Genomic DNA, 26,500 nt, shown 5'->3' on the forward strand with positions numbered 1-26,500 from the left:
ATTGCTAAAGGAATGTATAAATGAACATATGTGTACATATACTGGAAACATTCATTTTAAATTTGAGTTATTTAGATGATTTTAAGTAACTAGAGAGAAGAATTTCTTTTAACTGAGTCTAGTAGAGCAATATAGACATTACAGCTACAAAAAATGGACAGTTAACAATCACGTGTTTTTCTTTGTATACAATTTCAAAGATGAAGTCACAGTTCAGCTGTTTTATAGTTGAGATGACCATTAGACATCCAAGTGGAGAGTCTGAAGTGGGGACAGGGATGGACATGAACTTGGAGAGGTTCCTTAATTTCTGGAAACTTACAGAAATTATAAGTTTGGAGAAAACTGGGAATTGTCAGTATGGGTACTACTTAGAGTCATATGACTGAATAGGAATCACCCAGGGAGGGGATACAAATTAACAGGAAACAAGGTCCTAAGACTAAAGCCTGGGACATTCCAAAACTTAGTTTGGGGTGATGATTAGAAGCCACAAGAAAGACTGATCTAGAGAGGGTCAGAACACAGAGAAAATCAATCATCATATGCTCAGCTCTCATTGTCCCTGGCTCTTTTCAACTCACTCTCTGATGCTTCTCATCTATCTCATGAGGTTTTTCCAATTTCAGTGCACTGTTTGGATCCACATGTCTAAATTTCCTAACCGCCCCTCTGCTTCTCATGATCCTTACTCAATGATTCTCTGTTTTGCATGTGTCTTCAGAGACCCACTTTCAACTTGAGGACATGGGGTCAGGGTGTCCCTTTGCAGCCTCAGTCTCATGTAAGCCATGTTGTACACTGCCCTTATTCCTCACCTCACTTGTCATCTTCTCCACTGAAAGAGACAAAAAGATAGCTATTCTTGACATTCTTGAATTCAGACCGTGTGACTCAACTTTCAGATGGGTGCCTTGTATCCCTTTAAACTTATCCTAAGCCCTGCTTTCCTGGACTTCTTCCTTCTTGAGTACTATTTCTTGCTCCAGTTCTAGGCATTCAGCCACTTTGGAGAAACAACCTGTGATTCCAGTCTGTCTCTGAGTCCTTCTGTTTCTGCACAACCCCATCTGCATTTTACCCCAACTTCAGTGGCTAGAATTTTTGCTATGACCTCTTGGGTCATCTGAGCCATAGTTGGAGGAAGGTCAAGTCTCCTGAACCCACCCTAACATACTGTCCAGACTTTTTCCTATAGGGTGATCTTACAGAGTCTGAAGGAGAAGGAAATGGCAACCCACTCCAGTATTCTCGCCTGGAGAATCCTACTAACTATGGTCCATGCAGGCTATGGTCCATGGGGTCACAAAGAGTCAGACACGACTGAAGTAACTTAGCACAGCACAAAGAGTTTGGAATTCGAAATTTTCCCAGAATAGAGATGCACGAGATGGAAAATTCAAATATTTGATTTTCAGCTTATAATTTGTAATCGCTTCCTGAAATCACATGCTAAATCAGTAGGAATTTCTTAAGGGGGCACTACAGAGTCTAATTAGCAAACAACACCTGATATTTGACCTAGAGACCATGGGATATAATTTAGCAGGAGGAGAAGAGAATCCCAAGATAATCAGGTCCTAGAACTCTCTTAAAGAGTTGCTATTTGAGGGCTCTATAAGCATTGATTGGTCTCTGTTTAGCTTAAATTATTACCAGGAAGGGTTAGGCATATTTAAGGAACTAGAGACTGAGGTGTAGTAATAAGCCATTTGAAACCCCGAGTTTCAAGGCTTCTGTACTACTAGATGGGACTTTCCAGGTGGCAGAGTGATAAAGAATCTGTCTGCCAATGCAGGAGATGCAGGTTCAATCCCTGCGTAGGGAAGATCCCCTGGAGAAGGAAATGGCAACTCACTCCAGTTTTCTTGCTTGGGGAATCCATGGACAGAGGAGGCTAGTGGCTACAGTCCACAGGGGTCGCAAAAGAATCAGACGTGACTGAGACTGATACTACTAGATCTCTAGAAACAAAGTAAAGAATTTCCAAGTTCTGTTTTCCTGTTTGTTGATGATGCCTGATCTAGAGCAATTATTTTTTTTACCTCATTGCTTCCTGGTGGCTCAGATGCTAAAGAATCTGGCAGCAATGCAGGAGTGAGTGAGTGTTAGTTGCTCAGTCATGTCCAACTCTTTGCGACCCCATGGACTGTAGCCCACCAGGCTCCTCTGTCCATGAGATTCTCCAGGTAAGAATACCGGGGAGTGGGTTGCCATTTCCTTATTCTGGGAGAAGGAAATGCAGGATACCAGGGTTCAATCCCTGGGTCGGGAAGATCCCCTGGAGAAAAAAAAGAACAGCTACACACTCCAGTACTCTTTCCTGGGGAATCCCATGGACAGAGGAGGCTGGCGGGTTACGGTCCATGGGGTCACAAAGAGTCGGACATGACTGAGTGACCGCGCATGAGCACAATACATATATTACACTGTGTCAAGTGTGAATGACGACTGGTGCTGAAAGGTGAACAACGACATTTTGCCCCCTGCTGCTTTCACTCTGCAGTGTGGGAGAGGACATACGTGCACACTGCTAATCTAAGTATGGGAGAGAGAGACACTAAATGTGGTCTGAGAACTAGTCAAACTTCACAAACTTCCAATACTTTGGCCACCTGATGCGAAGAGCCGACTCATTGGAAAAGACCCTGATGCTGGGAAAGATTGAGGGCAGGAGGAGAAGGGGACGACAGAGGACGAGACGGTTGGATGGCATCCCTGACTCGATGGACTTGAATTTGAGCAAACTCTGGGAGATAGTGAAAGACAGGGAAGCCTGGCATGCTGCAGTTCATGGGGTTGCAAAGATTTGGACATGACTTAGTGACTGAATAGAACAGCAAACTTCACGTTCCAGTGGGAATTTAGGGTTAAATATAGCATTTTAAACTTTTACTCTTGGTATGGAATGTTACTGTGTTTTGACAAGGCTTTAAAATCTACATCCTAATGCAGTTTGACTTGAAAGGCCACCGATAACTAACTTTCCTGTTGGCCATAACTTTTCTTTGAATAGCTGCAACAATATCATATGACATTCCTACTCAAGACCATTCCTGGGGTATTCAGTTCCAAAGATAGAAAACTCATTGCTTCTCTGTTCTTTTCCACTAAAGAGCTCTCTATCTTCTGTATCTGTTGACAGAGATGGCCTTTTTTCCATACTATGAATGACATGGTGTCTATAGGCTATATTTGTGACATCTTCCTGTAATGTCATTTGTAATCACTATGTGTCAAGCCACATTAAGGGCTGGGATGAGAATATAGCCAAGTCTAACTAAAGAGACAAGTCAAGAAATGAATAGGCTGACATATAGCTAGGAACTAGATCATGTAGAAGAAAGGACAGCTGTCCTTTGAGCTGTCCTTTGAGCTCAGGCCCAGAGTAGTTTTTCAAATTTAGGAAAGGGAGAGTCAAATCAGGGAAGCTAATGTGATACAGTCCAAAAGTGAAACAGTGGTCCAGTGGTTAAGAATCATCCTGCCTGGCTTCACCTGTGGCTCAGATGGTAAAGAATCGTCCTGCCAATGCATGGGACACGGGTTCAATCCCTGGTCCAGGAAGATCCCATATGCCACAGGACAACTAAGCCTGTGCGCCACAACTGCTGAGCTCACAAACCTAGAGCCTGTGCCCCACAACAGTGAGAAGCCACCACAGTGAGAAGCCCATGCCCCACAACTGGAGGGTGGCCCCTGCCTGCCACAACTAGAGAAAGCCCGCGTGCAGCAGTGAAGACCCAGCATGGTCAAAAATAAATAAATAAATAAAAACAATGTTGAGTGAAAAAGTAAAAAACAAGAAAGGATCCATAGGATAATACCATTAAAAAAAAAAAGTGAAACAGGAGACTAAGGATCAAGAGGTCAAGGAATTAGAAATCCACTAACTTCGAACATCAATACTGTTCTAGAACAAAACATAATTAGATCAGAGGATGAATGAGTATTGGGGAGAGACAGAACTAGGTGGGTTAGGCCACTCATATGTTCTTTACAAGATACTATAACAAAAAGATTCTTTTGCAGCTACCTTTATTTTATCTTACCCCATATGTGGCAGAACTTAAAATTCTTAAGGAATCACAGTCAATTCTGATCTTATAAGCATTACTTATGAAGTGTGTCTATTTAAAAATGATGAAACAATATACACAATTGAATATTAGCCATAAAAAGATGAAATATTGCTATTTGCAACAACATGGATGGACCTGGAAGGTGTTATGCTTAGTGAAATAAGTCAGACAAAGAAAAATAAATACTGTGTATTTTCCTTTCAGTTCAGTTCAGTTCAGTCACTCAGTCGTGTCTGACTCTGCAACCCCATGGACTGCAGAACGCCAGGCCTCCCTGTCCATCACCAACTCCTGGAGTTTACTCAAACTCATGTCCATTGAGTCGGTGATGTCGTCCAATCATCTCATCCTCTATCGTCCTCTCCTCTTCCTGCTTTCAATCTTTCCCAACATCACTCACTTGACTCTTTTCAAATGAGTCAACTCTTCGCATCAGGTGGCCAAAGAATTGGAATTTCAGCTTCAGCATCAGTCCTTCCAATGAATATTCAGGACTGATTTCCTTTAGGATGGACTGGTTGGATCTCCTTGTAGTCCAGGGGACTCTCAAGAGTCTTCTCCAACACCACAGTTCAAAAGCATTAATTTTTCAGCGCTCAGCTTTCTTGGAAAAACCACAGCCTTGACTAGATGAGCCTTTGTTGGCAAAGTAATGTCTCTGCTTTTTCGTATGCTGTCTAGGTTGGTCATGGTTTTTCTTCCAAGGAGTAAGCATCTTTTAATTTCATGGCTGCAGTCACCATCTGCAGTGATTTTGGAGCCCCACAAAATAGTCTGTCACTGTTTCCACTGGTTTCCCATCTATTTGCTGTGAAGTGATGGGACCAGATGCCATGATCTTCGTTTTCTGAATGTTGAGTTTTAAGCCAATTTTTTCACTCTTCGCTTTCACTTTCATCAAGAGGCTCTTCAGTTCTTCTTCGTTTTCAGCCATAAGGGTGGTGTCATCTGCATGTCTGAGGTTGTTGATATTTCTCAGGCAATCTTGATTCCAGCTTGTGCTTCCTCCAGCCCAGCATTTCTCATGATGTACTCTGCATATAACTTAAATAAGCAGGGTGACAATACACAGCCTTGATGTACTCCTTTTCCTATTTGGAACCAGTCTGTTTTTCCACTTCCAGTTCTAACTGTTGCTTCCTGACCTTCATACAGATTTCTCAAGAGGCAGGTCAGGTGGTCTGGTATTCTCATCTCTTTCAGAATTTTGCAGAGTTTGTTGTGGTCCACACAGTCAAAGGCTTTGGTACAGTCAATAAAGTAGAAGTAGATGTTTTTCTGGAACTCTCTTGCTTTCTCAATGATCCAAAGGATGTTGGTAATTTGATCTCTGGTTCCTCGGTGAATCTAAAAAACAAGACGAGCTAACAAATATGATAAAATAGAAACAGACTCACAGATAGAGCGAACGAGGCGTTTCCAGAGAGGTGCGGGTGAGGAATGGGCAGAACAAGTAAAAGAATTAAGAGGTACAAACTAGTAGCTATAAATAAGTCACAGAGATGCATTGTACAACACAGGGAATACAGTCAATATTTCATAATATTTATGGTATGCAGTCTATAAAAACATCAGAACACCAAGTTGTACACCTGAAACGAAAATAATACTATAAGTTAATGGTTCTTCAATACACTGTTTACACTGAAACATAAAACAAATATTTTTCTACAGACTAAAATCTTTAGAAAATATATCTTCCTGGATGTAACACATAAAACCTTGGTATTCTTGGTTGACCAGAATGGTTTTCATATTTACCTGAATTATAACCTACTTCAGTATGTTCTTTGATGCATATGTAAATGGTTTACTTTTGTGGAGTATAAAATGCTAATGATTCAGCAGATGGATACTGCAGAGTTTTCTACATCTTGATGTAGTCTAAAATAAAAAGACATTTTCTTTGTCTGCTTGGGATTTAGCAGTTCTTTTAAATTCTTTACTAAAAAACATTTCCAAGAAATGTGTTAGATAAGAGGGGTCTTTACCCTCCACTCTCTCACCCCACAAAAACTATTCTTCCGTGGCTTGTTTTACGTGGGAAAAATTAAAATGTCCACACGGGCAGTTTGAACAAGCTGTAACTTGATTTAAATATTTCACACTTTTCATCTGTACTTTTTCCCTGGGGCTCTTTCAGCCTTCTTTTCTAGAGAAATATCCATTTTAGTTCTAAGTTTTGATCTTAATTATCTATTCCTTGTTAGTTTCCAGGATTATTCTTGGTGTTCCTAGATCAACGTCAAGGCACAGTTCTCACCGCTTGCAGTAAACATTTTGAAAGGAAAAAAGCTTACAAAGTTTGTTTGAATAGAATAAACTTACTTTATATTAGAAAACTAAAGCCAGTAATTATTAAATCACATTTTATTTTATATATCAAGTTGGATATCACAATAGTACCCTCCATTATTAACTACAAAGAAACAGTTGGCTAGTCAGGCTGCATCAGAATGAAAACTTTTATTCATTCTTTTGACTTTTCAAACACATGCTAGTTCATTATTTTAATAAAATGCACTAACAGATGTTAGGCAGAATGTGGCCACATCTGGGACATATAAAATACCATTCCAAGTCTCCATAGGAGGGAAATAGCAATAGTATTTAGTTCTCCCCCAAAGCTTAACTAGCCCATCTCATTTAATCTGTTTAACTCTAAGCTGAACAGTTAAGAGTAGCACCAATTATTTTGATTGTCTTGGGAATATAAAAAGGAACAATGAACTAAAACACCAAGGGAAGTGTCACAAAAAGAAATGCACTATGTTGAAATACAAATAAAACTTCACTAAAGCTTGTGGCTAGAGCTATATTTTTTCAGCTGAAGAGGTAGTAAATCTCGAGTTGCCTGCTTCCTGAAGCCACCTTGAATTACAGGTCTCTTTAGGCCTTCCTACAACGTTCCTACTTAATTTCACCCTTTCAAAGAAAGCACAACAAATCTAAAAGATGGCAAATAAAGATGCTGGTAGATGTAGTTTGACAATTATGGTGGTGGTGGTGGTGGTGTCCATGGGATTTCTCAGCCAAGAATACTGGAGGGCGTTGCCATTTCCTTCTCCAGGGGATCTAACCAACTCAGGGACTGAACAGGCGTCTCTTGCATTAGCAGGCGAATTCTTTACTTCTAAGCCACCAGGGAATCCCTTGAAAATTATATTATAAATGTGTATGTGTGTGTGCACTCAGTTGCTCAGTTGTGTCTGAGTCTCTGTGCCCCATGGACTATTGCCGGGAGAAGGAAATGGCAACCCACTGCAGTACTCTTGCCAGGAGAATTCCATGGATGGAGGAGCTTGGTAGGCTACAGTCCATGGGGTCACGAAGAATTGGACATGACTGAGAGACTTCACTTTCACTTTTCACTTGCATGCACTGGAAAAGGAAACGGCGACCCACTCCAGTATTCTTGCCTGGAGAATCCCAGGGACAGGGGAGCCTGGTGGGCTGCCATCTATGGGGTCCCACAGAGTCGAACACGACTGAAGCAACTTAGCGGCAGCAGCAGTAGGACTGGTGTCTGCCAGGGTCCTCTGTCCATGGGATTCTTCAGGTAAGAATACTGGAGTGGGTTGCCATGCCCTCCTCCAGGGGATCTTCCTGACCCAGGAATCCAAGCACTATCTCTTGCATCTCCTGCACTGGCAAGCAGATTCAGGTTTTGTTTTTGTTTTCTTATAGTGATTAAATCTCAATATATTCCAGTCCTTTAACCTACCTTTCAGTTTTGTTTTCTTATGTAACTTTTCTAAGAAAACAAAAACAAAACCTGATGATTTTCTGTCAACAGGTCAGGTTCATATACTATTATATATAGCATCTATTATATATAGCATTGTCTCTAGCTTCTTTAAAATGAACCACACTGATGATTAAATGCTTGGAATAAACACTAGTGTTGAGAGCACCTCTGTGGAGGTGTTTGTCTCAGCCTGCTTACCCATTAGAAAGAAGAAAAATGCTGGAGCTGCGTATGTAGCACAGAGAGGGAAGGCATAAGTGGCATCATGGAGTGTAGCCTGGACTTGGAGTCAGATGCCCAGCTTTGAGTCTCAGCTCTGCTATAAGCTCAATGTTTGGGACAGTTAGTTACCCACAGAAGTGACATTTTCCTCTTCCGTGAAGTAGGAATAATACCTTGGAGAACTGTTCTGAAGAGTCAGTGAAATAATGACTGTAAAAGTGTTTGATAAACTGTGATATATATATATATATATATATTACAGCTTATATATATAATCCTCTTTTAAAAAATATGTGCAATCAAGCACATATATATTTTTTTAATTTATTATCTAGATATGTTAGGTCTTTGTTGTGCCATGTGGGATCTTTGTTGCATTCGGACTCTAGTTGTGGCACCTGGGCTCAGTATCGCAGCTCAGGGGCTTAGTTGCTCTGCGGCATGTGGAATCTTAGTTCCCTGACCAGGGATTGAACCCACATCTCCTGCAATGCAAGGTGTATTCTTAACCACTGGACCACCAAGGAAGTCCCTATAGCTTCTTCAGATCAGATCAGTCGCTCAGTCGTGTCCGACTCTTTGCGACCCCATGAATCACAGCACGCCAGGCCTCCCTGTCCATCACCAACTCCAGGAGTTCACTCAGACTCATGTCCATTGAGTCAGTGGCCATCCAGCCATCTCATCCTCTGTCATCCTCTTCTCCTCCTGCCCCCAATCCCTCCCAGCATCAGAGTCTTTTCCAATGAGTCAACTCTTCGCATGAGGTGGCCAAAGTATTGGAGTTTCAGCTTCAGCATCATTCCTTCCAAAGAAATCCCAGGGCTGATCTCCTTTAGAATGGACTGGTTGGATCTCCTTGCAGTCCAAGGGACTCTCAAGAGTCTTCTCCAACACCACAGTTCAAAAGCATAGGGACTGATAATTAAATCATTAAATGCTGATGGACTGCAATCTTCATCTCAGATTAGCAGGTAACAATTAGATATCTGGAGCACAGCTGAAAAAAAAAAAAAAAATCCATGGGGTGGATATAGAATAGGCAGGCAAGAATTTCCATTTAAGACAAACTGTCTAAGTAGAGAAAGCCTCTAGGGGACTAAATGCAATTCTGATAAAAAATATCTGCTCTTATGCAGTACAGTGAGACATACCAAGATCATATGAACTATTCTACTTCATATACACACTGGGATCAAAGATTCCCAGTCTTTCATTCTCTTAATGCCTATTTATTCAGCATCTACTATATGCCAAACATCGTGCTAGATATACACTTTTTTTCTTATAAACAAGATTTCTGCTCCCAAGGAACTTGTATCCTAGTTAATATTAACATCTTTATTTCAAGCACTTGGAATCTACTTGTGCTACCTGTGCAAAAGTATTAGCACATCTACTATGTGCTAATACTTTTGGTCAACAAAAGTTGACCAAGCTGAACTAATCTCAGTTTGCAGTATCACCGTAACAGAAAACCAGGGAAGAGGTGATTTTTGTGATCAGAGATGTCTACCCAATTCAGCATGGGATTAACAGGGTACTACTTTTAAAGTTTTGAGGGAAAAGGAACTTTCTAACTAGAAATCATCTAGTCATCCACCTAAAATACTTGTATTATATAGTATTAATTTAGTGTCTTCCTGATTAAAACATAATTACTACTTTAACAAGAGGGGAGAGTGTTAATAGGAAATGTTTTAGAAAGTGGTGACCTTTACATCGGGTCAAAAAATAGCAAAAAGAATTAGGCTGGATATGTCAAACCACTATTGATAGACTGACTATGGACTTGACATTGATTTAATGTACAATACAATTTTAAAAGGGGGAAGAAAGATGAAAAGTGCATTCTGTTTATATGATAGTCAACTCTTAACAAATACAGTGAGGTTTTTTTCTTTTTTTGAAAACATACCTTTCTTGAAGGCATTCAAGAGAGCCAGTGTTACGAAATAAAACGTAGAGCTTTTCCATAATATCTAGAAATGAACTGGTGGGCTCAGGGTGACTGACATTAGTGTTGTCCACAGGTACCACCACCTCTCCTGAACTCCGTTCAGCCTCAGTTTAGGGACTCAGTCCCTGTGAAGATGGAGGAGGCTACGTAACTAGTTTTGGCCATGACCTTTGCTTCCAAACCTAAGGATGTGAAAAGTTCATAGGGATTCTTCAGTCACTTTCTTCCTCTGTCACAGAGACTCAGTTGCTGTGTTCTGGGTGACCTCTCTGCCAATCTGGTTCCTGGAGTGACTGGAATAGAATAAGCTCGATTCACAAGAATCATGAACAAGCAATAAACTTTTGGTGTGCTAAGGCATGAAGATTTGGGAGATGAGGTGTCTGCTACTGTACCATAATATAGCCTTTTCTGATTAATGTAGTCAGGGGACTTCCATAACACTCTCAGTCCAAGTTTCTGAGGAAGAGATAAAATAGATAATACGAGCTCCATTAATCTGTCAGTAGTGTCTTTCAAATTAAGGATGCTAGCCTGAGGTCTAGCTTGTTAATCACATTTAATCCAGACATCCCATAACTTTTCCATTTTTCTACTAATTCTCTTGTCAATCTTTTTAAAGTACTATTTTAGCTTTTATCCATAAAATTCCTGTGCTTTTTTTTTTTTTACAAAGTTTATTCTCAAAATCATAACCTCACCACGTATTATTTGCATATATTTTCACTAGAGTAAAATGTTCTGAATTATGAACAGCATTAATGTGATGACACATGCAGTTGTGAACAAAGAAGGGAGACACTTCTGCAACTGCATTCTCTCTAGAAAGTGGACCCTTACAGGAAGGGAGAGGCAGGAGCATTCCTGATTTTCTTTTCTTTTTTTTTGTTCCACATTGGAAAAACAGCTTAACCTTGAAGGGCTTGTAGAGTCTGAGAATTGTCATTTCTTATTTAAAGCCTTAGATAGTAAGTGGAAGTTTTAAGTCTCTGGTTTTGCTCTTGTTTATCTTAATGGATTGTTAGGTAGGGCAAATGATGCATTGTCTTAAATATTTTAACGCCTGTTTTCTTTCTACTTATCCAAAGCTATCCCTCACAGTCCTACTCAGCTCCGAGCTCCTCAGGAAATCTTCGCTAACACACCAGCTAGAATTGATCCTTTTCTTTCCCCAAATCTTATGTAAATTCATACCATTTATTTGGCATTGCTTGTAGAGAGTTTAGAGAGTTCAAAAGCTGGAAAGGACCTAAGAATCATTCAACACAATCCTCTCATTCTGCAACTGAGGAAAGTAAAGTCCAGAACAATTATGTTCTTTAGTTAAGTCACACAGTTAAGAGACACATTGGAGGCTATAAACCTAGTTTGCCCAATTCTCAGTGCACTCCCTTCCTTCGTGTTCCAAGTGCCTTCAGTTTACTACCTGAAATTGTTGGTTATTTTTCAAGAGAACAGATCATCTCACCAATAGTACATCTTGCGATCAGGAACTCTTTATTTCAGTTTGTAGCGTAATCTATTCACATTTTATATACTTGGTGGTAGACTAATTGGTTGTGTTTTAGGTAACGACTACATCTGTTACATCTATCACTTATTCTCAAACTCAGAAGATAATACTGGGAGGGGCTGAGGAAGGATTCAAACAGCCGCAAGGTAAGTAAACCGATGAGAACCAGGAGAACGCTTACAGACGTCCAAGAATACACGCTTAGCATTGCAGGTCGCTTCCCCTGGAATTGGGTCTTGCTGGTTCACTCTGCAAGGACGGAAAGTGTGTGTAAGCGTTGCTGTGGGGTGGGGAAGGCAGAGTGCCGAAGTTCAGGTGAAGTTCTAGAGGTGAAAGCCTGACGAGGACGTCTACCGAGTGGGATGGGTGTAAGAACAGGAGGCAGTCTCGGGCGAGAGCAGGAGTGCGAGCGCGAACCCCAGCAGCGGGCCAGGGAGGCGCAGTGAGGGGCGCAGGCAGGGGCAGGAGAGCTCAAGGAGAGAGCGCGCCGAGAACGAGGTGGCGCCGCCGTCATCCGGGCGTTGCCCGGGGGCCGCGTCGCCCCGCGGAGGGCGCCGAGGGGCGGGGCCGGGCGGCCCGGGGCGGGGCGGCGGCTCGGGCGCTCCCGGCAGCACGCGGCGGCGCCCCCTCCCCTCGCGCCGCGGGCCTCCCCGCGCCGCGCACGTCCCCGTCCCGCGCCTCCGCCCCCTCGCCCGCCCGCCCGCTCCTTCCCGCCCTCCCCGCCGCGCCGGCCAAGCCGGCTTCCCCTCGGTCTCTCATGAATATTGAGCGGCCCCTGTTGTATTTCCCGAGCTCCATTGCGGAAGCCGAGGCTCGCCATATTGTGCGGCGGCGCCGGCGGCTTGTGCCCGAGTCTCGCTCCGGCCGCGGCCCGCGGAGCCCCGGGTTGGGGCAGGAGCCGGTGAGGCGAGGGACGCGCGGGGAGGCGAGGGGGCGCGGGCGCGGCGCTTTCGGCCGCGCGTCAGCTCGGCGGGGCTGCGGGCCGCTGACGGCCGCGCCGGGGCCGGAGCTGAGGGGGGGGCGGGTGTGTGTATCCGCGGGGGTGTGAGGGGAGATGGCGCCGCCGCCCCCGGCCGCTGTCGGGGCGGGGATGGCGGGGGAAGGCGGCTTCTCATTGTTTGCGTTTCTTCGAGGGTCTTGGCGGGGGTGGGAGTCCGGCTTGAGGAGGACCCCCCGTGGGCGAAGCTCGGGGATTCCTTCCTTCGTGCGAACCGCCCGCCGCTAGCTCTGCGCGGAGGCCCGGGCTACGCTGCGGCACCCCATCGGCTCCCTGGGCCGGCGGGGCCCCCAGCCTCTCCGCGGCCCCTCTCCGGAGACGAACCGCGTGGAATGCAGGGTTTTCCCCCTCGGGCTTCCCCCTCGCGGCCGGGGGTGTGTGTGTGGTGTGTGTGTCCGCGCTGTGAGGGTGGGGTAGGGGCGCTTTGTGTGCCGAGCCCGCTCTCCCCCCGGGGTGCTGGAGTCGGGGTTGGCGTGTCGAGGCGCTCCTTGGCGTCGGGGTTCCCTGTAGGCGGCGGGGAGACCCCTCCTGGTGAAAACATTCCTGGAGTGCCGCCTGCCTGCTCGGGAGTATCTGTTGCTGCGCTCTCAAACGCGCGAGGGTGCCCCGGAGGAGTCGAGGGGGGAGGGGGCTTCTGGGTTTGTTCCTGATGGAAGCTTCGCGTTTTGAACCCCGTCTTGCACGCGAGAGCTTTGGCCCCGAGTGTCGCCGGGGAGCCCTCGTCCGGGTTGTCAGGATCGTTTCCCTCCTAGTGAAGCCGTCTCCCTGCTCCCAGAGCTACTGTTAGTAAAAAAAAAAAAAAAAAAAAAATTGAGCTAAAACTTTGAGGTTCATTGCGATTATTTTGGGGGGACCCGAAGACCACTTACAGGCTTATCTCCTTGAAACCTTTTTTGGGTTTCTACTGCCTGGGTCTCCCAAGTTTTAGAGAATGTGTGCCTTTAACGTGGTTAAATGGTTTGAGAATGTCAGGTTCCTCGGAGGTGTGTAAAGATTGGTTTGCGGTGAACAGGATAGGTTTGCATTCGGCCTTTTCGTAGTATGCTTTATTTTTTTTAAAAATTAAAAAAACTGAGACATGATTTCAGTGTTTTAGACTGAGAATTATGTTGAAAACTAATTATGTGTGATTTGCATTGCATTATCTCCTTTTTGTAGTTCCACGATGATCGGCTAGAATACTTAGTATAATTGGCAGAGAATTTACTTTCCTCACTTGCAAAAGAGTGTAGTTTTTGAATATTTTAATAACTCAGATTGGTAGTAGAACTTGTGTTTTTAAAGTGGTTATTTCATCCTTTGATTTATCAAGAATTTAAATGGCAGCAATATGACTCTTAGTTATTGCCTTTTCCCCCTAAAATTTGTACTTGTCACAATCAACAGGTATTTTTAAAAAATCTTGTTTGTACGTTTAACGTAATTTTTAATAAAACAATGGGTATGTAAGACTTCATTTTCCAAGGCTAGCGCAGCAAATATGGCCCCTTACTTTTTCTAAGGGTTGGTGATATTTCTTCAGGTACCTTTGTGGAATACACATTTGAGGTTAATTATAGTAGGTGTGAGAGTGAAATGAAGAATTTATGAAGGACAACTGCCAGAATAGGCTAGTGGGCTTGAGTATTAGAAAAATATGCTGATGGTTCTCAAATGTGCTGCATAGAAAAATTTTAAATAAGAACCATTAACATAATGTAGACAATGCAGACATTCAGCATACTGAGAATTTTGAGTTTTTCCTCTGCCTGTTGGAACTCTCAGACTGCTAGCTCCCAGGTTTGTGAGGAGAGAAATATGGAGCAGGTCAGCAAACATCTTTGGAATTTCATTTGTCTATCGCTGACCTTCAGCATGTGGTGTCAGGTCTATCTCTTTAACTTGATTTATTTGTGGTTTGTGTTTATATTATGCAGTCTTTGGAGTAAAGGTGATATATGTCTAATGAATAATATATAACCAGATGTTTCAGTGACAGTTTCATTTCTATACATTAGCACAGAAGCATAATTCCTTCCAGCGAGAGAAGTGAGCTAACATTAAAAAGCACTTTATTAAAATCATGGCTGTGTTTCTGATATGATTTAAAGCATTCAGAATTTTGTATTCACTGGCTTGTTAAATCTGGGGAAACTAGACAATGCATCACAGTTTACAGTTTTTAAAAAAGGGAAAGCACTGTAAGATGATATAGACTGCTGGTGTACAGATCTACACTTGATTTTTAATTAGTGTTGTTTGTTGGACATGTTGTGGAAGACATTGTCATCAGACACTAGTTATTTAATTTCCTGATTTTTTTCATCTCTGAAACCTTATATCAACAAGTTATTATAGCAACGTATTGAATGATTGTTTGCATTGAAATGAGTAGATCCTGGTATAATTTGAGTACAGAGGTACAGTAAAATTTACCCTGTCCATTCTCTGTAGGTTGAGATATCCTGTCTGTTCCCCCGTCAGATTTTTCATTTTTTCTACCTAATGTGTCAAACAGGTCCTCTGGTGTCCCTTGTTAGGCATAGAGCTTGGTTGATTTTACATAGATATACTGACTGTGGTAACAAAACTTTTGGCAGTTAAGTAGCAACTAGTGTTATTATGTCCATAGGCAGGAACTAGGTGATGAGTCCCCGACTTTATAGGTGCTAAGCGAGCAGGTGGCCCACTCTCCGTTTTTATGCTGTGTGGAGGAATTCCAGTGGAACTTTCAAGTTTACAATTTTTTTCACTTCTCTTTTGTCTTGCGTTAATAGGCAGCAGAGGTGGACTAATACATCTGGGCCTAGTGATACTTTTTTTGGATGCTCAGGAGCTATATAAATACATTACTAAGAATTCTGAGAAAGATTCTTATTGCTTGAGTTTGCCTTTTCTCTACTATCTGCCATTTTGTTGTAATTTTAAAAATTCAGTTTATTAAGTACAATAATAAAAAATTATTTTTGAAATTAACCTCAGATTAAATTGTCTAGTGAGGACATCTTATTAAATGAAGTAACAAACCATATAAAAATATCAAAGTATTTTGGTCATTTGTTTTCACCAGTTGTATTGATTTGGGGCTCCTGCAGGAGGGATTTCTTTCTGTGTCTCTGCTGTAGCGTGGAGTTGTATTTTATGAAGAAGTTTGCTTCTAAAGTCAATGTGTAAAATGAAAATCACATATAATAAAAAAATTACGCTTGAAATCTCTCAGGATGGGAAAAACATACCAGTAAGTTCAGTTCAGCTTTAGTTTTGGAAGATTGCTGTTTCTTTTGCTGAACACTAGATGAAGTAGTCAGCCTGCACTATGGGCCATGTTGAACACAGCAAATAAAAAGAAAATCCTTAAACTTAAGAATCACATTCAGCATGTCGTCATGCTCATACTAGGAGAGGCTTATGGGAACTGAGACCACCGAGGAGTCGGAGTCGCAGATCGGCTGTACTCTCATTTTTTCTAGGATGCCTGTGTTCTGAGAGAACGTGGCGGGTGTGCTTGGAATAGCCTGAACTGTTTAAATATTTCTCATTTCCTCTCTCTTTTTTGTGTGTTTCTTTGCATGCTGGATAGTTTAAATTGCAAAAGTTAAGTGATATTTGTGTTACAATGTAACACACAAATTTAAAGGGCTTGGCATTATTCTTTCTAAAATATATTTTATCTGTAGGAATAATTTCAAAGTTCCTTTACTTTCCCCTTTAATAAAGCAACAAGATATCTATCTCAGAGGAGAGCAGTTAGAAGAACAGGGTATTAGTGTCCAATAGACAAAATAGAAAGTTCAATAGGAGTTTGAACAGAATACAGGGAGATGGTTAGATGAATATAAGAGCAGAAAGAGAACATTATAGTAATCAGTCAAAGAGCTTGGAGAAGAGGTTCTATTGGCCTAGTTCTGAACTTTTGAGGTCAGCCTTGTTGAACTGCTGTTGAGGCTAGTTTTGGGGAATACTGAAAGAAGCTGGAGGCTGGAACCAATTGTTGCTGCCAGTGACTAGAAGGAGGTCCCCTCAGCCCTTCTACTGCTTTCTTACCTCCATTGGCAAAGCCTAACACGGACCTCCCCTGGCAGAAGAGTTGGTGAAATGCAGTTGCGCAGTCTCAGCCCAGCACCACAGAGCAGTCTCGAGTGGTGATTTTGGAGTAGAGACGAGGAGTAAATGACCTGTACAAGTAATACAGATTAAAATAATTTAGATAGGGAATCCTGTCCTTACCTCGCCTGCTTAAAAAACATTTACTGATTATCTTCTGTGTGCCAGATCCTCTGCTAGGAATTAGGAATATAAAAGTGAATTGAATAAAGTCTCTGTTCTTGAGGAATTTACAATCTAAGCGGAGATGACAAACTTCTGTACAGAGTGTTAAATGCAATAATACATAAATGATGTGCTTTGGAAATCCAGAGGACAAGCAACCTACTTGCCTCTTTTCCCAGCTAAACCTAATGACCACTATTTTTGTTTGGTGTTTTGATCAAACCCAGGTTCATTCCGTTTGATGTCTTATGAAAGCCATTCCTCTGAGATGCCTTAATTTTATCATGCAGTTATTGTCTTTAGTTAAGTATTTCTCTTTGCTTTATTTTTTTAGATTATAAAGACCATCATTTTCTCTGCACTTTTAGCCTAGCTTAGTACTTCACACCTAGAAGACGTTTGAGAAATAGTTATTTTTGCAGTGGATAATGGGGACTAAAGTATTGCTCATTACCTTTGTAGACATTGTTTCCTCCTTCCAGGGTCATGAGCAAATAGTTTGGCTAGAGTGTTATGATTTAATAGATGTGAGAATTGAAAGCTTAAAATAATTGGTTCATGTAAGCTGTATACTACCAGTAACTGAACTAGAAATAGGACTTTGGATTTTTGATGTGTTATAGTCCAGAGCCAGCCATTTTGGTAGGGATTTCTTTTGATGGCTATTAAATAAAATCCTCTTCTACTTCTCTTACTATTTTATAGCCTAATATATGTTCTAAAATTTCCATTATTTCGGGATGGAGGGAGGAAGAAAAGACAAGCTCCTCATTTTATTTTCTAAAAATAAAAGCATCATGCAGTTTCTTTTTACATTATTCTTCTTAGTTGTCCACTGTTTCTTTTTATCTACTCCCTGTGTTGATTATGCTGGCTCTGTTAGCTATTGTAAGATGTGCAGATCTGTATACTTCATTTTGACTTGTTTTTAGAATTATTCTACATGTTTCCCCCACCATACACAGACTATGTTGATTTAACTTAAAACCAACTGATTTTTCACTTATAAAAAGATGTATGCCTCTATGCCAGTAATTGCATTAAACCCTCACTATTTATACTATTTACTATATAGAGTTTAATTCAGCCTGGGACGGCTGTCTTGGAAGCCAGCCAAATGTTTTATGGAAGGCTTTCCTGTGTTACAGAGGGGTAGTGTTGTGCATGGAAGAAGGCACTTTAGAATTCAAGGCAGGAGACTTGGTTTCTAGGCCTGGTTCCACTACTAGCAAGCTTCTTGGCCTGTCTATTTTCTTTTCTATAAAAATAATAATAAAAAAGTTGCATCCCCATTGAACTTGGAGGTTATTTGTAAAGATATAAGAGGTAATGTAGGTAAAAAGAGGTAAACAGCAAAGAGCATTGTAAATATAAGAAGATGTATGTTAAGAAAGAGACAGAGATTGATCTGTGGCATGGATCTTGAAAGAGATCTTGGGAATAGTTGTGTGTCTACTTCCAAGTTTTTGAGTCTTCATATTTAAAAGAAGGTTGTTAGAGTGAAAATATGGGGTGTAGGAGGAATTGTGGATGTCCTGTAACCCTACTTTCCCCAAGTCTGGTCAATTGTGTAGTATTCTCAATCTCCTCAAGTAACTGTTAAGGTCGATGTGCTTCATTAATTTCTTTTCTCCAGGACTAAATATCTTAGGAGACGATACCTGAAATTTATACACCTAGGACCAAAACTACCACTTCACAGATTGTTTAAATGATGGGCCTGAGGGAGTAGAAGTAGATGCTATTACTATTTTTACTGGAAACTACCTATTTTTATTTATGCTGTTTTATAATATCACTTAGAGAAAAATCTCTGTACTTTTAAAAATACATTTAGCAGGATTAGAAATTGTATCTGTTGTTTAGTTTTAATGAACTTACCCTCTTATCCCTGATCTTAAAAGTTTTAATTGACATTATTTGTGAAGAAAACATGCCTTGTTGAATTAGTGGAAAGATTTTTTTATAGCTTTTTTATTTTTTGTGAGGTGCTGTCCTCTAGGAATATTTCCTTCCAAATTGTAAAGTAATGGTAACACGTTGAAGACTCTAGGATATTGATAGTTGAGTATTGTCTAAAATGTCAAGACTAAATTTCTCTTTTACTAATGTTGTAATCGATTTCGTTTGTCTTCAGAGGTGGGTCTCATTTACTAATTTGAGTTAACTAGTGATAATTTATCATAGTTTAAAAAAAAGCGAAGTCACTCAGTCGTGTCTGACTTTTTCGATCCCATGGACTGTAGCCCACCAGGCCCCTCTGTCCATGGAAATTTTCAGACAAGACCAGTGGAGTGGGTTGCCATTTCCTTCTCCAGGTGATCTTCCTAATCCAGGGATTGAACCTGGGTCTCCTGCATTCATGCAGATGCTTTACCACCTGAGCCACCATGGAAACCATAGTTTAGTCTCCTGAAATATTTTTTCCACAAAAGTCTCTGTAACTTTTGAAAAACTAATGTTACGGTTTTGTATAATTTAAGTAACATTATTTTTAATGTCAATTAATTTTATTCTGAAACATGAAGTTTCACAGAGTACATAAGCTGTCATTCACTTCTTAAATGGATTGTTTTTAGTTTTAATTCCTATGTGCAATATGTTGCTCAGTCCTTTTAAAAGTAATTAAGAGCTAAGAATGGGGGAAAATCGATGTTATTAAGTTGTCTTTTTAACCAATACAATAATTTTCAGTTGTCAGTTTATTAAAAATTTTTTTTTAATATTGGATAATTTAAGAACTGGAAAAATCATGCTTTCAGTATTCAGTTTTAATTGCTGTTAAATTTTGATGTATTTCCCTTTGGAAATAAATTTTAGCTTTGGGCTTTTTCGCTTTTCTTCTTTTCACAGTAAGGCCTCCTCAGACAGCCATTTTGCTTTTTTGCATTTCTTTTCCTTGGGGATGGTCTTGATCCCTGTGTCTTGTACAATGTCAGGAACCTCCGTCCATAGTTCATCAGGCACTTTGTCTATCAGATCTAGTCCCTTAAATCTACTTCTCACTTCCACTGTATAATCATAAGGGATTTGATTTAGGTCATACCTGAATGGTCTAGTGGTTTTCCCTACTTTCTTCAATGTAAGTCTGAATTTGGCAATAAGGAGTTCATGGTCTGAGCCACAGTCAGCTCCCGGTCTTGTTTTTGCTGACTGTGTAGAGCTTCTCCACCTGTGGCTGCAAAGAATATAATCAGTCTGATTTCGGTGTTGACCATCTGGTGATGTCCATGTGTAGAGTCTTCTGTTGTGTTGCTGGAAGAGGGTGTTTGCTATGACCAGTATGTTCTCTTGGCAAAACTCTATTAGCCTTTGACCTGCTTCATTCTGTACTCCAAGGCCAAATTTGCCTGTTACCCCAGGTGTTTCTTGACTTCCTACTTTTGCATTCCAGTCCCCTATAATGAAAAGGACATCTTTTTTGGGTGTTAGTTCTAAAAGGTCTTGTAGGTCTTCATAGAACTGTTCAACTTCAGCTTCTTCAGCGTTACTGGTTGGGGCATAGGCTTGGATGACCGTGATATTGAATGGTTTGCCTTGGAAACGAACAGAGTTCATTCTGTTGTTTTTGAGATTGCATCCAAGTACTGCATTTCAGACTCTCTGGTTGACCATGATGGCTACTCCATTTCTTCTAAGGGATTCCTGCCCACAGTAGTAGATATAATGGTCATCTGAATTAAATTCACCCATTCCAGTCCATTTTAGTTCACTGATTCCTAAAATATCAGTGTTCACTCTTGCCATCTTCTGTTTGACCACTTCCAATTTGCCCTGATTCATGGACCTGACATTCCAGGTTCCCATGCAATATTGCTCTTACAGCATTAAACCCTGCTTCCATCACCAGTCCCATTCACAAATGGGTGTTGTTTTTGCTTTGGCTCCATCCCTTTATTCTTTCTGGAGTTATTTCTCCACTGATCTCCAGTAGCATATTTGGCACTTACTGACCTGGGGAGTTCCTCTTTTCAGTATCCTGTCATTTTGCCTTTTCATACTGTTCCTGGGGTTCTCAAGGCAAGAATACTGAAGTGGTTTGCCATTCCCTTCTCCAGTGGACCACATTCTGTCAGACCTCTCCACCATGACCCGTCCGTCTTGGGTGGCTCCACAGGGCATGGCTTTAGTTTCATTGATTTAGACAAGGCTGTGGTCCACGTGATTAGATTTACTAGTTTTCTGTGATTATGGTTTCAGTGTTTCAGTCTGCCCTCTGATGCCCTCTCGCAACACCTACCATCTTATTTGGGTTTCTCTTACCTTGGACGTGGGGTATCTCTTCACAGCTGTTCCAGCAAAGTGTAGCCGCTGCTCCTTACCTTGGATGAGGTCGCCCCTCCTGACCTTGAACGTGGAGTAGCTCCTCTCGGCCCTCCTCGCCCGCGCAGCCGCTGCTCCTTGGACATGGGGTTGCTCCTCTCTGCTGCCGCCCCTGACCTCGGACTTGGGGTAGTTCATCTCGGTCGCTGCCCCTGACCTTGGGCATGGGGTAGCTCCTCTCGGCCACCGCGCTTCTGCACAAAGCAGAGAAGTGAAAAGCAAAGGAGAAAAGGAAAGAAATAAGAATGCAGAGTTCCAAAGAATAGCAAGGAGAGATAAGAAAGCCTTCCTCATCTATCAGTGCAAAGAAATAGAGGAAAACAGCAGAATGGGAAAGGCTAGAGATCTCTTCAAGAAAATTAGAGATACCAAGGGAACATTTCATGCACAGATGGGCTCGATAAAGGACAGAAATGGTATGGACCAAACAGAAGCAGAAGATATTAAAAAGAGGTGGCAAGAATACACAGAAGAACTGTACAAAAAAGATCTTTATGCCCCAGATAATCACGATGGTGTGATCACTCACCTAGAGCCAGACATCCTGGAATGTGAGGTCAAGTGGGCCTTAGGAAGCATCACTATGAACAAAGCTAGTGGGGGTGATGGAATTCCAGTTGAGCTATTTCAAATCCTAAATGATGATGCTGTGAATGTGCTGCGCTCAATATGCCAGCAGATTTGGAAAATTCAGCAGTGGCCACAGGACTGGAAAAGGTCAGTTTCATTCCAATCCCAAAGAAAGGCAATGCCAAAGAATGCTCAAGCTACTGCACAATTGCACTCATCTCACACGCTAGTAAAGTGATGCTCAAAATTTTCCAAGCCAGGCTTCAGCAATACGTGAACCATGAACTTCCTGATGTTCAAGCTGGTTTTAGAAAAGGCAGAGGAACCAGAGATCAAATGCCAAAATCTATTGGAACATCAAAAAAACAAGAGAGTTCCAGAAAAACATCTATTTGTGCTTTATTGACTATGCCAACACCTTTGACTGTGTGGATCACAATAAACTGTGGAAAATTCTGAAAGAGATGGGAATACCAGACCACCTGACCTGCCTCTTGAGAAACCTATATGCAGGCCAGGAAGCAACAGTTAGAACTGGACATGGAACAACAGACTGGTTCCAAATAGGAAAAGGAGTATATTAAGGCTGTATATTGTCACCCTGCTTATTTAACTTATATGCAGAGTACATCATGAGAAACGCTGGACTGGAAGAAACACAAGATGGAATCAAGATTGCCGGGAGAAATATCAATAACCTCAGATATGCAGATGACACCACCCTTATGACAGAAAGTGAAGAGGAACTCAAAAGCCTCTTGATGAAAGTAAAAGTGGAGAGTGAAAAAGTTGGCGTAAAGCTCAACATTCAGAAAACGAAGCTCATGGCATCTGGTCCCATCACTTCATGGCAAATAGATGGAGAAACAGTGTCAGACTTTATTTTTGGGGGCTCCAAAATCACTGTAGATGGTGACTGCAGCCATGAAATTAAAAGACGCTTACTCCTTGGAAGGAAAGTTATGACCAACCTAGATAGCATATTCAAAAGCAGAGACATTACTTTGCCAACAGAGGTCCGTCCAGTCAAGGCTATGGTTTTTCCTGTGGTCGTGTATGGATGTGAGAGTTGGACTGTGAAGAAAGCTGAGGGCCGAAGAATTGATGCTTTTGAACTGTGGTGTTGGAGAAGACTCTTGAGAGTCCCTTGGACTGCAAGGAGATCCAACCAGTCCATTCTAAAGGAGATCAGTCCTGTGTGTTCATTGGAAGGACTGATGTTGAAGCTGAAACTTCAATACTTTGCCACCTGATGTGATGAGTTGACTCATTGGAGAAGACCCTGATGCTGGGAGGGATTGGGGGCCGGAGGAAAGGGGGACGACAGAGGATGAGATGGCTGGATGGCATCACTGACTTGATGGACATGAGTCTGAGTGAACTCCGGGAGTTGGTGATGGACAGGGAGGCCTGGTGTGCTCTGATTCATGAGGTCGCAAAGAGTCAGACACAACTGAGCTACTGAACTAACTGATCTGACTGACTTAGGCTTTTTAAAGCATAGTTTTAACTGTGTTTTTTATATAAGTCTAAATTTATGTGTATTTTAAAATCTAACTTTAGATATTACTAACATTTTCTATTCCATAATCAACTTGATAACATTTTTGATGATTGTGTGATATTTCAAGTGGATGTATCGTGGTGTATTTATCCATTTCCTTGTGGTTGGATTCTAAGGTTCCTTTTATCTTTGTACTGATGTTGATGGTAGGGACCTACAGCATTCATTGTGGCAGCCAGATGGAAGTATTTAACAAGTAGCACCTATTGTCTCCGTAGTTTATCTTTGTAAGAACAAATTTGTCTTTTTTTTTTTAATTGAAGTATAGTTGATTAAGGGCTTTCCTGGTAGTGCAGTGGTAAAGAATTTGCCTGCCAGTGCAGGAGACCCAGGAGACAGAGGTTCGATCCCTGGGTCAGGAAGATCCCCTGGAGTAGGAAGTGTGAACCCACTCCAGTATACTTGCTTGAAGAATTCCATGGACAGAAGAGCCTGGCTGGCTACAGTCCATGGGTTCGCAAAAAACTGGACACGACTGAGCAACTGAGTACAGCACACAGCAACACAGAGTTGATTTACAGTGTTGTGTTATTTTCTACTGTACAGCAAAGTGATTCAGCTGTGTGCATACATTCCTTACCATGTGCTTTATCCCGGGATATTGAATATAGTTTCTTGTTGTTTATCCGTGCTATATATGCTAGTTTACATGAGCCAATCCCAAATTCCTAGTCCTTCCCTCCCTCATACCCCGCCCCCTTGGCAACCACAGGTCTCTCTGTCACATCTGTTTCTGTGTTATCCGTAGGTGCGTTTGTGTCCCACTGTAGATTACACATATAAGTGGTATTGTGTGGATCCGTCTTGGTCTTTCTGACTTGACTTCGTTTAGTACGAGTCTCTAGGTCTATCCATGTTGCTGCAAATGGCGTTAAGTCCTTTTTATGGCTGAGTGGTATTCAACTGTATATATGTACCACATCTTCTTTATCCATTCATCTGTTATAGACACTTAGTTTGCTTCCATGTCTTGGCTATTGTAAGCAGTGCTGCTGTGAATTTAGGGGTGCATGTATCGTTTCAAATTATAGTTTTGTCTGGATATGTGCCCAGAACTGGGATTGCTGGATCAAATGGCAACTCAATTTTAAGTTTTTTGAGGAACTGCCATACCGTTCTCCATAATGGCTGCACTAGCTTGCATTCTCACCAAGAGTGTAGAAAAGTTCCCTTTTCTCTACATCCTCTTCAACATTTGTTATTTGTTTACTTTGATCATGGCCATTCTGGCTGGAGTAAGACAGTGCCTTACATAGTTTTGATTTGCGTTTCTCTAATAATTTGTGATGTTGAATATCTTTTTATATGGTTGTTGGCCATCTGTATATCTTTTTTGGAGAAATGTCTATTTCAGTAATTTTCCTATTTTTCAATTGGGTTGTTTGGTTTTTGTTGTGGTGTAGCTGTATGAGCTATTTGTATGTTTTGGAATTTAATCCCTTGTCAGTCACATCATTTGGAAATATTTTCTGCCATTCTGTAGATTGTCTTTTCATTTTGTTTATGGTTTCTTTTGCTGTGCAAAAGCTTGTAAGTGTGATTAGGTCCTGTTTGTTTATTTTTGCTTAGAATAAATGCATCATTGTTGGCAACAGCTTGTTGTGTAGTACAGCTGAAGAAAACAGAGAGAAGGTAACTTCTGTTTCCTTGTTGCAGATCTGGAACTCTTTGTGTGGAGCAAGTGTTCTTGGCCTTCAGTCCAGGTATCTCTTAGGGATCCATGAATAGTCTGAAATTTTGTATGTGTGTTCTTTTGTGTTTTTTTTATCTTTGTATTCCCTCCCCCAAGATAAGAATTCCTAGCTTTCATCAGATTCTCAAGGGGCATATAGACTTAGAAAAATTAAGCAAGGGCCATGAACTTATAGGATTTTGTTTAAAAAGTAGAGGTAGAGGGAAAGCTATTTTTAAAAAGTGCCCGAAAACAGTGTCTGTTGTATCAAATTAATGTTAGTTTTCCTTTCCATTTATTATTTAATATAGGATAAATTTTCCTTAGGAGACAATGAGTTTTGCTGCTTTAGCTACTTAAGTTCTTCTTTTTTTATAGTATTATTATGGTTTTCTCTTCTTAATATTGGTTATTTGAAGAACCCACATAAAGATTTTTGAAAGCTAATTGGTAATAAGTAACTTTACCCTAGTAGACATATGTATCTATACATTTTTAATATATACACATTTAAATATATTTTTTAATTGCTAATAAGAAACTCTGCCCTAATGGACATTGAAAATAAGTATGTATTTCCTAAAGCATGCTCATTTTATAGATAAATTAAAAGCTGTATATTGACTTGTTCAAAGTCATGTTGATTTCTGGTATATTTGAGCTATGCCAAATTTTTGCTGCTTTCATGAATCTAGGGATTATGCTAATCTTTAGATTTATTAGAGCTGTAACACAGCTTTCTAAAAATTTCTGGTTTCATTTTTCTTCTAAGACTCCAGCCTTTGAAACTGCAGGCTCTGCTTTTTGCCAGTTTTAAACTTTGTTTTTTGATGCAAGTTGCAAAAACCAGGAGATAAGGGTAGAAGAGAAATCAGTTTACATTTTTGAAGTATCAAGAACCCACAATGAGAATTGAGGTCTCCTAAATCCCAGTCTGGCTGCCGCTGTTTTCCATAATAGTTGCTTTTCTGCAAGAGAAAATCTACCCCGTGTGCCAAAGTGACACCAGAAACACATTCTTTACTCCTGTAATCTATTGTTTTAAAACTGTTCAAACCTGTGCCTGTTGTATTTTGGTCATAATAGTAGTAGGAGTTGGAAAATGAGGGAAACCCTCTCCACAGACTCCTGACAACTCCATGCTGCCTTCTAAAATGTTAACTTTTACGTAGCTGTAATTGTAGCACGGGGCTTCCCTGATGGCGAAGTGGTAAAGAATCTGCCTGCCAATACAGGAGATGCAGGAGACCCGGGTTCCATCCCTGGGTTGGGAAGGTCCCCTGGAGAAGGAAATGGCAACCCACTCCAGTATTCTTGCCTGGAAAATCCCATGGACAGAGAAGCCTGGCGGTCTAGTCTGTGGGGTTGCAAAAAAAGTCAGACACGACTGATCAACTCAACAACAACAAATTGTAGCACAACTACAAGTTAGTCGTTCCTTTCATCTCTCTGCCTTATAAGTATTACTAATCATTTTCTATAGTATGACTAATTGTTATTTTTAATGATTGAAAAAATTTCCCATTGTTGATGATGCAGCAGACGTGTCCGTGCTGACAGCATTTTTACTGTTGTAGTAGGAGTAATAATCGGTGTGATAG

The 26,500-nt window shown here is 41.2% G+C and overlaps 1 protein-coding gene and 1 pseudogene across 1 annotated transcript in view; one reads left to right on the top strand and one right to left on the bottom strand.

Moving 5' to 3' along the window:
* The window catches only part of LOC113906246, a 57,899-nt pseudogene extending 45,860 nt beyond the window's left edge, over positions 1-12,039 (bottom strand).
* A 138-nt stretch (positions 12,040-12,177) lies between these two features.
* The window catches only part of RNF2 (ring finger protein 2), a 44,828-nt gene continuing 30,505 nt past the window's right edge, over positions 12,178-26,500 (top strand). Inside the window, exon 1 of the mRNA XM_027565568.1 lies at positions 12,178-12,426. The gene's annotated coding sequence lies outside the window, so the exon portion shown is untranslated. The remainder of the gene's footprint in view (positions 12,427-26,500) is intronic.

This window comes from Bos indicus x Bos taurus, chromosome 16 (assembly GCF_003369695.1).
Source record: "Bos indicus x Bos taurus breed Angus x Brahman F1 hybrid chromosome 16, Bos_hybrid_MaternalHap_v2.0, whole genome shotgun sequence".
Taxonomy (NCBI): Eukaryota; Metazoa; Chordata; class Mammalia; order Artiodactyla; family Bovidae; genus Bos; species Bos indicus x Bos taurus.